This window comes from Camelina sativa, chromosome 20 (genome assembly GCF_000633955.1).
Source record: "Camelina sativa cultivar DH55 chromosome 20, Cs, whole genome shotgun sequence".
NCBI lineage: Eukaryota > Viridiplantae > Streptophyta > Magnoliopsida > Brassicales > Brassicaceae > Camelina > Camelina sativa.
This window is the reverse complement of record NC_025704.1, coordinates 8,802,076-8,817,330: the sequence shown is the minus strand read 5'-3', so window position 1 is coordinate 8,817,330 and position 15,255 is coordinate 8,802,076. Positions and strand designations below refer to the sequence as shown.

Below are 15,255 nucleotides of genomic sequence, written 5' to 3'. Positions count from 1 at the left end.
TTAGTTTCATATTTGTACTTCTCAATTAATATAGTAGGATACTTGGATTCACCTCCTAGGGGTGAACCTCTTCATTCACCTTCTTATAAAATAAAGAAATAAAATCTGTATACATTTACAATTATGTTTGTTACATTTTAAAACACTTAGTTTCTATAAAAAAAGCGAATATAGGTAAAATTAATTTGTTTATTAAATTAATTATTTAATGTCAACGGCATGCTTGTAAATAGGTTCTAACTTCATGATTTATTTGCTAAATGTCTCTAAAACTGTATATATATATATATATATATATATATTTAGTTTTCAAATTCTTAATTAATTAACTTTTAAAATACATTAATTTATAATTTTGTTTAGTATGTTTTTTCTTCTTCTTACATTTTATACAGTTTAGAACCTAATTACATTAAATTTGTTATTAGATAGAATACAAAATTTTGAAACACTTAGTTTTATTTTCTATAATTAAACAGAGGTATATGCCTATATGGTATTTTAGTGTATATTTTTATGTGTATACAATTTTTTTTTTTTTTGAATATTAAGAATATGTTGTAGTATGTGTAATATTTTGGTAGTTCATATACTAAATAATTTATAAGTTAATTTTCTAGACTATGACTACAAATCTATAGTATATGAAATAAACTAATAATTTTAGTGTTGGTTCTATAGTTCAAACCGCCATGTTAGGCGGATCACACAACATGTTCAAAGATTTTTAATCCGCAAAAACTCATCATACGAAACCCGTGAAAGTAAAATATAGTATATGAGGCTAAAAGTCATTTTTTATTAAATCAATTTTCAAATTGTTATCAAGTAAAAAACAATACTTGGGTTCACCACCTAGGGGTGAACCTCTTCATTCACTTCTTTATAAAATAAAGAAATAAAATTTGTATACATTTACAATTATGTTTGTTACCTTTTAAAACACTTAGTTTCTATAAAAAAAATCGAATATAGATAAAATTAATTTGTTTATTAAATTAATTATTTAATGTCAATGGCATGCTTGTAATTGAGTTCTAACTTCAAGATTTATTTGCTAAATATCTCCAAAAATGTATATATAGATACATATCTTACTCTACAATACTGGGCCGGCCCAAAGGCCTTCTATGATTTTTAATTTTTGAGACAACAAGCCCTTTTATGTTTCCAAATTGAATATTCACATACTAAAGTAAAAAAAACAAAAAAAACCAAAAAACAACAAAACCAAAACAAACAAGAACAGTAAATATCAATTAAAAAAAACCAAAATGACCAACAAAATACAAAAAAATCCTACAAAAACAAAACACAAAAAAACAACAAAAACAAAACAATATAAGAAAAAATACTACACAACCAAATTAAAAAAAAATAACAAAAGCAAAAAACACAACAAAATAATAAAAAAAAACAGCAAAAATCAACCCGCAGTGTAGCGTAGATACTATCCTAGTATTTCTTAAAAATTTGATGACTTTTTGGAGTTCATGTTTTAAATACATTAAAGGTAATTTATTAAATAGTTATTTTATATAATTTATTATTACTAATTATAGAATTTTTTTGCGCCCCACACAGAATCAGCCACGGCTCCAGAGCCCACAGTTTCTGAGCCACCAGTTGTGGTTATAGCTTTAATAGAGCTGGAAGAGAGAATCTCCGTGCGTTGGTCAGACGAGTATGATGATGGAGCTAGCTTACCGAGCGGAGAGGACCCCGTAGGGTAAGGCGCAACGGGCATGTCCGTGAGTGAAGAAGTGGATGGGTTGTGTCTTAGTGAAGAAGAGCCCATGGAGTGGTCAAATTTGCAGGCAGGGCCAAACTTGCAAATCCCGTGTTTTGCAAAGTGACTGCATGGCGCTACTCCCTGCAAAAGTCATTACTATTAGCTTTCTTTTTGTTATCAGATGCATAATACTGTAGTAGCTATAGAAAGAAGAATGAAATTGCAAAAAAAAAAAAACTTAAATGTCGAAATATGATAAATCTACCACTGAGTTGTTTTTGTGGCGCGACAAATGTAGGTGAGAAAAAAAAAAAGAGTTTCTTGAATCTTGATCACATCAAGAAACAGAGAGTTTCGATATGAACTTCTCATATGTCATCACTAAAACTCTACTCTTGATCATGAGCATTTCATGAAGGAAATTTTCATGTATTAATGGGGTATATAAGCTAATATATAAGACTTACAGGACGAAGTGGAAGGCCAATGGCCTTGGGCGATGCTGCTTTCATAGGATGATGAAATTTGCAAGAGGATCCGAATTTACAATTTCCGGTTCTCATAAAGTATTGACACTCGGGTTGTTCAGGCCGCTGAGGAAAAGTTTGTTCTTTATTTGAAATATCGGTAGAAGATGGATAGGATCGAAATGCAGCTACAGGAGATAACGAGGGAATTCCATAAACAGAGCTGGTTCCCATTGAAGGCTGAGTCCCAGGCCAAGGTATTGCACTTAGTAAACCCCATAACAATAGAGAGAAAGAATAATTAAAACGAATACGAATTCTTTAGAGCATTACCGGGTGAGGGTTCCAGCCCGAGAATGGGGCCATACCGGGGCGAAGAACCATTGGACCGTAAACGTAAGGGCTTGGAACATATGAGCCTGGTAAAAGCTGAGGCCTTGGTAGAACTACTCCGTATTGCTGCGTTGGAGGAACGGATGGAGCTTGTACAGCAGGAGATACAGGATGGTGATACCGACAGGCTGAACCGAATTTACAATGACCGGTTCTTATGAAATAGGCACATTCTTCTTTCTCACCCTGTAAAATCCATTTGTAAGGAAACTTTGAGAGATCATTCATTAAACAAAACATTAACAAACCGAGAACACAGAGAATAACAAACCGGGCGTAATGGAAAATCCCATGTTACCTAAGAGGATTCACCATTCACTTGCTTTCTTTTAACCCTTACTTTTGACACTATTTTTTTCTTACTTTATTTGTCTATATTCGTTCGCTTGCTATGTCTTTTCTACAGTATCTCCTTTGAGATTATTAGGGATTTTTCTAACGCATGTTCTCCTTTTGACTCTATTAATGCCTTTCCTAACGCATAATTTCTTTCTTCTATCTCCTTTGACTCTCTATTAATGCCCTAACGCTCTGGGGCGCCTTCTACTAAATTTAAAGTTTTTGGACGACAGGGGAAAACCACCTACCTTACTAGGCATACTAAAAATATTCTGTGGTTCGCTAGATGAAAGAGAACGATTTGTTTCCTCTGGCTTCGTGGGCAGAGTATCCTCCTCCTCAATAATGTTTATAGTTTCCTCTGGTTTTGTGGGCAGAGTATCTTCCTCCTCAATAATGTTTATAGTTTCCACTGACTTTCTAGGCTGAGTATCCTCCTCCTCAATAATGTTAATAGTATCACCTGATGGAGCCGTAATTACCTCGACACCACATTCAGTCACCTTGCAACTAGCACCTAGAGGATTGTTTTCCCCACTCACTGTGTGGAATTCAAATTTGACTTCATGAGCCCACAGATTGATGTGGTTTTCTTCACCATCACTAGGATGCAGTTTGGTGTCATAGAAGACAAATATGTGATCTTCTTCAACTTTTGGAGCTTCAGTAGGAGCCCAACATTGAAAATATCTCTGTATTATTCTATCAGGCCGGTTGTTCCTGGTCTTCCATGTAGCTACACATCTAATGCGAAGGCCTACGTCATTGTGGTAATCATCTTGAAATGATACTACAACTGACATACCAAAGCCTGAGATAGGTTTTCGCATCCACGGACGTAAGTCTTGCATTGCATTTGGACCTGCTTGCAAGCGAAAGGAGGATCTCTGACGTGCGTCTATAGGAATACAGATGATGGCTTCAGGTGCTTTGATGAGTTCCTGTTCAAGCAAAGGCCAAATGTAATGAGTTTACATGTGTGCATGAGAATATATGCACGTCTGAAAGAGAGCCATAGAAAAATTGCAAAAACCTCTTCTTTTGCTCTTGCTAAACTTGGTACCAGACCTTTCTCTAAGAGCTTAGCGTTCACTTGTGAAGATAATTTGAAACAATTACTGAAGATGAAGTGCCTAGGAAGCTGCTCAAAATTCAAATTAATTGACTTCAAATGCTTACAACCATGAGCATTCAAGAATTCTAAACTTTTGGGAAGCTGTGGCAATTCTACTATGGCGGTGCCACCAAGATATAGTTTTCTCAAGTTTCTTGGGAAATCCTTAATTTCCTCAAGCTCTGAACAGCCAGATAGATAAAGAACTTCGAGAGATTCTAAACTGACCATGTCAGGAAGGCTTCGCAAATGGGAGCAATATTTCATATTCAAGCAGACAAGCTTGCTCATACCTTGATTATATGAGGTAACTTTAGCTAGATTTGTTACACACTCCAAATCGATATGCTCAACATCCGAGAAGTTTTCTAGAAGATTCAAAAGCTTTTTCCTGTCCAGCTTAACCTTGGGGGAGAGGGTCGCATTGGATATTGGAATTTCCCTTATATGAGTTCCTTGGAGATGTAATTCCTCTATATTTGGTGGAACCCCTGAAAAACTTTGGATCCCTGTGCAACCTGAGAGATTTACAACCCGGAGATTTTGTAATTGACTTGTGTCTGGAAATCTTTGTAATCCTGTACAACCTTGAAGATCAATTAGCTCGATATTTTGAGCATATATTAGTATGTCACATTCAACTAGCTGCAAAGAGTGACAAAGAATGAGCCTCTTTAGCATCTTGAGGTCCTGAAAATATAATAAAATTGAAAATGAATGACACAGTAATGTTTTAAGTGAGGTTGCAGATTAAATATCCAGACTTAGCCTACCTTGATTCTTGCCCCGAGTTTGTGGAGCTGGCTGTAAGGCATACTGAGCTCAACAAGGTGCCGACAGTCAAATCTTGAGGCAAGGATTGCATGGGGTAGCTCTCCCAGTGGAGGAGCCTTAGCTCACAAGGAAGAGAATCGAGGCCCTTCGGAAATTTGAGTCCAGAAGTATATTGAGAGCATGAACTGTATATCTTCAGGAATTTGAGATTGAACATATTCTTGAATGCATCGTGCTTGACATCGAATTTCAAGTTTGAAGTGTCCAGGATTATGCTTACGATGTGTTCAGCGACCTGAGAGAACAAGAAAAATTGATGGATCAATACGTTAGGCTCGCCTTAATAGAGCAACTTAGGTAATGCATATATAGTAGAATTTGACGGACCAGACCACATTTAGGCGTTGCGTTGGTTTCACCACTTGCTTCAAGTTCATCATATTCTAGCAGATATCTGATTCTGGAAGGTTCCCACATTCTGGCGCAGCTCTCAGTTTCTCCATTGAAGATTTCTTGACATGAGTCTTGGATCAGATTATTCATTTGCACAGTGCTTTCTGAAATAGTTAACACACACTTGTCCACAAGAACATCGATTGTGACGCGTGGAAAGTAATGACATCCCTCAAGCATTTGCACCACATAGTTGACCGTTTCTCCCTTGAAGAAAAAAGCAATGTCCAAAACAATGTTCTTCTCATCGTCGCTAAGTGAACTATAAGCGTTTTTAAGCACATCCTGAATCTTTAGGGGAAGACATTGCTTTAGCTCGAAAAATGCAGTCTCCATTTCTGACTTCTTCCCCACTAGCTCTCGGCCGTAAATGCTGAGAGCTAACGGGTTTCCATTAACATAGTCAACCACCTTCATCGACAGTTCCATGTCATTCTTCTCTGGCTCGTTTCTTCCAAATGCGCTTTGGGAAAATAGCTGCAGAGCCTCGTGTGTATTTAAACCTTGAACCTTGTATATATGATAGATCTGACAAAACGCAAACACTTGTTTATCTATGGAGGTTATGATGGTAAGGCTTCCGGGACCAAACCAATCAAGCCTTTTAAGAAAGGACTCTGCAGCCAAAGAATCGCAAACATCATCTAGAACAAGAAGAATCCTTTTGTCGTATAGTTTGTCTCTATGGAGGCTCGGTCTCATGATACACAAACTCTTTATGTCAAACTCTTCCATCAGAAGTTTACCAATTCTTTCTTTGAACAAACCGTGGAGTCCTTCCTTATGAAACGCTTCGTCAAAATTTTCAATGAAGCAAGAAGCATCATAATCAGTGGACATGTGATTAAAGACTGCTTTAGCAAGCGTGGTCTTGCCTATGCCAGGCATACCCCAAATTCCTATGCTTCGGACGTCCCTACTATGTTGCTTGTAAAGCAACTCTTCTATCTCTAGTAGCCTCGAGTAATTCCAACTCGTTCTGTAGGATAAAGCTTCCCATAAACATCTCTTACGATCTCTTCCACTAGTTCGGAGTCCGTAAGTACCTTATTGTTTGAGATCCTACCCAAAGAAAGAAAAAAAACCCACAATGTATCATTTTAACTCAAGTTCTTAACCTCTTTTTAAGTGAAACTAAAGAGACTAATCGAACCAAAATTTTAGATACATTGACTGTGACTGAATTATCAAATCAATGCAAATACACAAACTAATCTCTTAACAACATTACCAGCAAATGATTATGTAAAGGGTGTAAAAGAAGCAATATATGTATAAGGAACCTTGAATGGTGGCTGGTTAAATTTTCGAACTCCAGCCAAGTATTTGCCCACCCGTCAACTTGGGTCAATGGATCGAGGCCGTAGAACACTGGAACCACCACGTGGCTGTTGTTTCTCCAACCCTTGATAACCTCAAAGAACAGAGGATCGTCTAACTCCCTCTCGTCGGAAATAACCACCACGAAAACCCTAGCTCCATCTGTCAACACCGTCTGATTCTGTTCGACGGAGAAGGATCTGATTTCCTGCAATCCGCACGCATCCACAAACACAGAGATGCCTTCCCTGCGTAAAGCGGCCGAGAGGTGGCTGACAAAGGACTGAAGTACTGTATCCTCGCAGATGATGTTGACGCTGTGGCTACAATCGGCCATCATCGGCGTCGCTACACGAGCAGCTGGTGGTGGTTCCATCTCTCTCAGTTCTCCAACTCATGACTCCCAAGTCCCAATCTATCTTCCGTAACGAAAACCCAACAAAAAGCTGAACCAAATTCTTTTTTTATTCATATTTGAATTTTTTTTGTTAATTTTAATGTTAAATATATGAATTTGAATGTACTGTAACATGTTTTAATAATATTATTTTTCAAATAATTTTAAATACATTTAAAACATTCTGTAAATTTAAAAATTTGAATAACAATCAGTGATCAAACAATACATATTTTAACTAATATTTAAACATTAATGAATATATAATATTCGAACAATAATTTTAAAAGGAAAAAATGTCGTAAAAATCCTCAACTTTCAAATTTAGGATGTTTTAATCACCAACTTTCAAGATGTTATTTTAATCATAAATTTTCCATTGATTTGGCTATAAAATAGCAAAGTTTAATTTGTTGACCTTGCCGTTTTAGACACCACGTTTGTTCTCTGTTAAATATTTCAAAAATAGGGTAAATTATACATAATCTGCTACCGTTCTGCATAGACGACCACGTTTTTAACGTCAAAAACAACATCGTTTATCAAACTGAAGAAACTAAATCCCCAAATCGATTATAATTTCACAAATCTATAACACTATAAAGAAAACCCTAAATTCTCTTTACATCATCAATGACACACCACACAAACCGACGCAACCAGATGTGTCAAAGCTTGAACTTGAACTCATTGGAACAGAGAAATTGCATAAGAGATGTTGGTATTATAGAGAAAATTTGGGAGTTTTTTCTAGGGTTAGGAATTTAATAAACGTCATGCCTAAAACGGCGTGGTCAATAAAACTTTGCTATTTTATTGTCATATCAACATAAAATTTGTGCTTAAAATGGCATCCTAAAAGTTGGTGATTAAAATGTCTCAAATTTAAAAGGTGGAGATTTTTATGACATTTTTTCCAATTTTAAAATCAAAAGTTCAATAACAACAGTGCTTTATTAGATTTCTAAATCCATAAACCAAAAAAAATCCTTTCAAATGATTTCTCAACTTACCGTAGGATGATGTAGTGGAGGATTAGAACTATATTCTAAATTTTGGATTTAAAATAGTAACTGAGAAATCTGGTTGTATCTAGCTGAATTTTTTTTTTTGTCATCATTGAATCGACAAGGCCCGATTCATAGTCAAACCCTATTACGCGGGGTAACGCAACTTAGTGGAGTCGAGCTCCGGTGGGATCGGTCGCAGAGGTGGTGCTGTAACCACTTGACTAAAGACACTTCCCCATCTAGCTGAATTTTTATTGATGTTTGCAATAAGTTTTAACTGAATTCTCATCAATATTATGAAATTAATAAAATATAGAAAAAAATGAATAAAATATATAAAATTATCTAATGTTCTAGTTAACTTTTGTTTTAATAGATAACTAGATTAGGACCCACGGTACACCGCGTAGCAAAATTATTTATAACTAAAATATTTAAATTATAAGTTGTATTTGTTGGTTAAATATGTTATAATTATATAATAATTGTTAAATAACTCCTATAATACCGCAATATAATTTATTTTTTACACAATATTTATTTAATTAATTTAATTAGATATGTCTATTCTCTGATACTGACAGTGATAACAAAATAATGAAATGATGTTTTACCCTTGTAACACCCAATTAATGATATTTTTTAATTTATATAAATATCGATAAAACTCGTTCCGCTATATAACCCCGTCCCGAGATCACACTATATCATCTTAATTTTTAATATTTATTGTGTATCTACGGTATAATATTTATCATATTTAACTTTTTAAAAGTTTTAAATATTTTTCATATTAAAAATCTTTAAAATAAAAAACTGGAATAAACCAAATAAAAGTTTTTAAAGTTTGAATGTCTAATAAATCAAGGTTTCTACTCATTTGTATTCAGAATCTTTTTGGTCTCTTTTATAGTATGACTCTAAACCATTGTCCAATTTTTTAGACGATGTTGGATATTGTACCCATATTTTTTATTCATCAATTGAGTAATATATGTCCGTTTTTAAAATTTTGTATTACATCATATGCAGGAAAAAAATCACAATTTTTATTAACTAAATGTATTATAGGATAATTCAAGATAATTTAAATATAATTCAAATAAAAATGAAAGAAAATCATATATTTATGTTTGAATGAGGTAGAAAGATTTCCTTATTTTTTTAAATCCTACCTATAATTAATTTTGAAGTTTTGGTAACTAATATTAAAATCAATGCATTAAATGTAAAAATTTTCCAAAAAATATTTTTGAACAAAAACTGCTACAAAAATAGTATAGATGACTAAAAGTATCTAATATTATACTAAGAGTGTCAAAATAGGTTAAGATTATTGGGTCAACTTAATTTAATTCAAGTCATGACCGATAGAATGATGTAATGGAGAATTAGAACTACATCGAGATTTTGTAATTTTGTTTCACCAGAGCAATCCCTTCCTTAGACCATGATTACTGGTGGGTTCTCTTTGAATTACTCTTTAATTAATAATAATTAAATATTAGTAAAAAAAGAGAGAGGATGAGAAAAATAAGGAGAGAGAATGGAAACGTTACCCCCACAAGCATCTGTAGAACCGTTTCTATACAGCTGGCCAACTATTAATGGACCAAATTATTTTTTTAATTAATTTTTATAATAAATATTAAAATACTATATATTGAGCAACTCTTAGAGAATTTACCAGTAATCATGTCCTTATGTACCTCCTGGCTCCTATTATTATATGAAGAGTGCTTCTTTTTTTTAACCTTGAGGCTTCAGTTATAGTAAGTTCTCTTCTTTTTTTTTTTGTGAATGAATGTTAAATTTTATTCAGATCAAAAAAAGTCCTTTGTACAGTGAATGCATCCTATGTTTAAAGAATGTGTTGAAAAAACAAGAAGAAGTAAACTAAACACGTAATTGAAGCCAGACTTGGAGCCCATCCTTCAGCTTGTGAGGAGTGAGGCTTTGAAGAGAGAGCAGCCTGTTGCGTACTATGCGATCAAGAGTCCGGGTAAGTTGAGCCGCAGAAGTGGGATGCTCCCCATGCCGTCTTTTGTTTCTCTCGCACCAGATGGTGTGGATTGCAGCCTGAAAAATGAAACGCAGAAGAAAGCGAGTAGCTCCATTGAAGATAGAGGAGGAGAGAAGCGGAAGTAACTGGGTGAATTGAGAGGTGTAGTGATGACGAAGAAGGTTGCGAGTTAGCCCCGCCCAAATCCGAGAGGAGTAAGAACATCCAAAAAAGAGATGCTCTAAGGTCTCCAACGGAGCTTGGCAAAAACCACAGGACGTGGCAACACCTCTATTCCATAACACCATACCATCTCCTGTTGTAAGTCGATTCTTGACTGCCAGCCAAAGCATAAAAGAGAATTTGGGAACAGCTCCAACATACCAGACCACTTTGAACCAAGGAACCCGTGGCTTTGGTTGACGGATTTGCAACCATGTGTCTGAGGATGAAAATCGAGGGAGGAGCTTACCGGTGGAGTGGCGCCATAAGGCGACATCCATGGCCGGAGAGGAAGCTCGCGATGTGTTACTAGAGCGAAGGTGGTCAATCTCTAATTCAATATCATTTAGAAACTGATCACGATGAGTGCGTCTACGGTGAGACGCAAGGACTGAGGCTACCGTGGCGGCGGCAGGGATACCAAGAGAGATAAAACCCCGATTGCCCAAAACGTCAAACAACCTTCCCAGCGGACACCAGTGATCGTACCAGAAAGATGTTTGCTGACCATTATGAACAACCATAGAGGAAAAAACTTAGCCTAAGGTCTAAACTTCAAAAGTTTCCTCCACATCCAACTACCCTGAGTGGTGTTAGCAGGGATCGACCAAAAAGAAGCAGAGCGGAGCAGTTCACGTTTCACCCAGTTAACCCATAAAGATGTGTTACAAGAAACAAGCCGCCAGATAAGTTTGAAACAGCTCACCTTATTAGCCTCTACTAACGACCGCAAGCCTAGACCACCCTTTGACTTGGGTAAGCAAACGTCAATCCATGCAACTTTACTTTTTCTGGTACTGAGCTCCGGACCTGACCAAAGAAACGCAGAGCAAATGCGTTCAATCTCTTGAACACACGCACTAGGCAGCCTAAACGCAGAGATCCAGAAATTCGTGAGACTGGATATCACCAACTGCAACAGTTGCAACCGGTCTGCAAATGAGAGAAACCGACTCTGTCAAGAGCCTATTCGGCTGCGAATCTTTTCAATAAGAGGGAGACAGTCAGAGAGAGACATCCGTTTAGTGAGCAGAGGAAGACCCAGGTAACAGACCGGTAAAGTGCCACTAGCAAAAGGAAATTGAGCTAAAACCGCCTGACGCGTATTAGGAGAGACACCAGCCAAGAATAAAGTGGACTTTGGTAGACTAATACTTAGTCCCAAAGCTGCTTCAAATTCCCAAAAAACCTCCAGAATTCCCTCCATAGAGGAGATCTCACCATCAGAGAAGACCATAATGTCATCCGCAAAACAAAGATGGGTTAAACCAAGGCCCCTACAACGAGGGTGATAACCAAACTTCCTGTCAACAGATGCTTTATCTAACAAAGCAGAGAGCACATTCATACATATCACGAACAAGTATGGGGATAGAGAACACCCTTGCCTCAGCCCTCTCGTACTCTTAAAAAACCCAGCCAACTCCCCGTTTATCTGAACAGAAAAAGAAGCCGAAGTGACACAGAGGCGAATCCAATGAGTAAACTGCTCCGGAAGGTTCAGAGCGTCAAGAACATTAAACAGAAACTGCCACTGCATCGAATCAAACGCTTTGGATATATCAATCTTCATCGCACAACGAGAGGACACATCCTCCTTGTGATAATCCTTTACCAACTCAGTAGCAAGCAATAAATTCTCCATCAGAAGCCTATCTTTAATAAACGCTGATTGGTTTGGAGCTATAAAACTAGGGAGGATTGTCTGCAAGCGATCCGCTAAAAGCTTAGAGATGAGCTTGTAAATGACATTACAGCAAGAAATCGGCCTATAATCCTTCATCTCACAAGAGTCCTGGACCTTTGGGATAAGTGCCAAAATTGTCATATTCACACCAGTTGGAAGAAACCCAAACTGGAAAAAAGATTGAACCACATTGGTGAGATTAGCGCCAACAACAGGCCAAACAGCTTGGAAAAACTCAACAGTGAACCCATCAGGGCCAGGAGATTTATTTAGAGGCATAGAGAAGAGAACCCGCTTCACCTCCTCCTCTGATACCGCCAAAAGCAACTGAGACTGATCTTCAGGAGTGCACCGGAATGGCAGTAGGCGACAAAGAGTCTCCACTGACATCCCTGTGAACTCCGTGGGAGTGGTAGTTAACAACTGACTAAAAAATCTGACACCCTCAGCTTAAATGTCCTCCAGCTTTGTGAGAGACACACCATGTGGATCCACCACCTCCTGAATCAAATTCTGAGCCAAACGCTCTCTAATGGCATTATAGAAGGCCTTATTATTTTTGTCACCCACTTGCAGCCAATGCAACTTAGAACGCTGTCGTAGATAAGCTTCTTCAAGTGCAGACACTCTCTCCCAACGAGTCAATGCAACAGATTCAGCCATGGTGGCCAGTGGTGAAGGGGTGGATAAAGAGACTAGCTGCTTTGCACACAGATCCTCATAAGCATCAGCTGCTCGACCATAAATATTTGACAACTTGGTACGACCAAGCTCACGGAGAGAAGGCTTCAAACCCTTGAGCTTCTTTGATAGACGAAACAAAGCCGAGGTAGATGGGTACAAACCTGGCAAGGGCTGCCAATAGTCTTCCAACAGAGGCAAAAACTCATCCTGAGTAGCCATCACATTCGTGAACTTAAAAGGGCTCTTTGGTTTATGAGCTGTAGGGTCCAAATAAATCTTCCCACGAAGATGATCTGAGCACCCTCCCGACTCCATCACATAGTAAGAAAGAGGATAAATGGTAGACCATTGCACATTGTGCAAAACTCTATCTAACTTCTTGTAAATGAGACCACTGTCACGTTTATTTGACCACGTGAAAACCGGACCGTGAACCTTTAGCTCAAGGAAAGAACAATATCTAATCACTTCCATGAAATCTCGCATCCCCGAAGTCACAAAAGGAGTCATATCACTATTCGAGTGGTCAGATATGTCGACCGTTTCATTAAAATAGCCAAAGACAAGCCACACCTTACCGTGAAGCAAAGCGAGATCTTGTTGTTGCTTAATGTTGTGCCAAAGTTCCTGTCTCTCCTCCACAGTGTTAAAAGCATAAACAAATGAACACCAAAATAACTCAGTACTACCCGGAAGCTGCACCTCACAAGTAATAACTTGACCACTTTTATACAAAACCCTCATCTTGGTATGAGGGTCACTCAACACCCATAATCTGGCCAATCTACTAAACTCATAATTAGAGATTAGATTCCAATTACCAAATGTCCTCCGCATTACTCTACCAATCCTGTGCTCTTTAATCTTCGTTTCAACAACACAACCAAAATGAAAACCTTGGCGCCGAACCCATTCTCTGATAACATTCTGCTTACTTGACTTATTTAAACCACAAATGTTCTAGAGGAAACCAGACATGATCAGTGGAGTTTGGGGTTCCGCTTTGTTGAGTTGCGAGAGGCAGTACCCTTCGCAGACTGAGCAGTTTCTGAAAGATATTTATGTGAACTCTTCGAGTTACGGGGCAAGTTTGGCCTTTAAGGGACAGTTGTGGAGCCTTGCTTCAGCTCCGCTGCCTTCACCACTATTGGTGGTGCCCCCGATGAAACCAGAGGCCGCTCAGTGTGGACAACCGCATATTGCTCCACTTCTGGAACGAACTCACCCTCCTCAGCAGCGTCCTTGAGAACATCGAACCGAGTAGGAGAGTCAATTCGAGCTTGACTAAACTCGAGTTTCTTACTAGCAGAGTGGGAAACACGACTCCCAGAACCTCTTACTTCTGTCCATTCGGCCGCAGTATCTGTAATGTCTCCATTGACAACAGAGTCAACAACATCCTGTTGCATCACCACTGATGTATCCAAAGCTGCTTCAGCCACACCTGAATCTTGTACCTTGTTCACTACATGACCAAGCTCAGAAGCACAAGGAGACCGGAGAACAACCTCCTTGAGAGCCGGAGCAGCGCCCACAGCCACTGGTGAAGATGCAACCACGGTTGGAGGTGTAGTCACCCCTTTGGATTGAGATCTCCCCAATTTGACAAGGCACCCCTCAAAATAGAGTGACCCCACTTCTGACAAAACCCACAGCGGTCAGGGAGCCATGGGTACTCATACTCAACACAAACTTCATGGCCTTTAATACTAAAAAAAAACATTTCCTTGGTAACTCCACTGAAAGATCTACCTCAACAAAAACCTTTGCTTTCTCGAAATCAGTTACCAGCTCAGTATCCTGATGCAGCCGCTTAGGTTCACCAACCGGACTAGCTAAATAGCTGAGACCCTTCCACGTGAACAACGAATGGGGAACATTTTTGATAACAACCCAGAGAGACATTGACGTAATCGGAGGTTGGGCTTCCTCCACAATAGGAGTCCACTTTGAAACAACCATTGGCAACCCACATATATTCCACATACCTCTTCGCAGAGCCCGCAACCTAGCCGAACCATTACGGATGCGAAACTTGACAGTAGTCGCATTGACACCAAACACATCAATCTTAATATTTTTGTCCCCCAAATTCCAAATCTTATTCACAATTACATGAATCTTGGCAACATGAAGAGCATCCGAAGGAAATCGACCAATAAGAAAATCCTCCCACAGAGGGATTGAATCCTGGAGCACAGCATCTGGAACCTCCACTGTAGCTTTACCATCAATCACAGAGACCTCAACATCAAATTTAGATAGACCAGGCTTACTACCGAGAGCCTTCGCATAAGATTTTGGGACCGCAGCGTCAACATTCAAAACCACCCTTTCCTCATCCTGATTTTCAACCGGAGACGGAACCACTGGAACGTTCTCCACCATCACCCAAACCACCAACGGCGGCTCACCGGGTAGCCGACGAAAACCCTAGATCGCCTTTGTAATCGCCCAAAAATCACCCTTGCTGATGTGGCAAAAAAACGTTTCACACTCGTCAAACTAGGATTGTTTTACAATGTTTTCAGATGTCTTCCGATGGTCCTAACCACAACGAATTCGATTTCGAGTTCTTGGGAAACTCCACCGGTGAGCCTTATCTAGTCCAGACCAACGTCTATGTGAACTTCCTCATTTCCTCATGTGTTTTTTTATACT

The 15,255-nt window shown here is 38.3% G+C and overlaps 1 pseudogene; it reads right to left on the bottom strand.

Annotated features, from left to right (window-relative positions):
• On the bottom strand, positions 1,440-7,043 carry LOC104770106 (annotated as a pseudogene).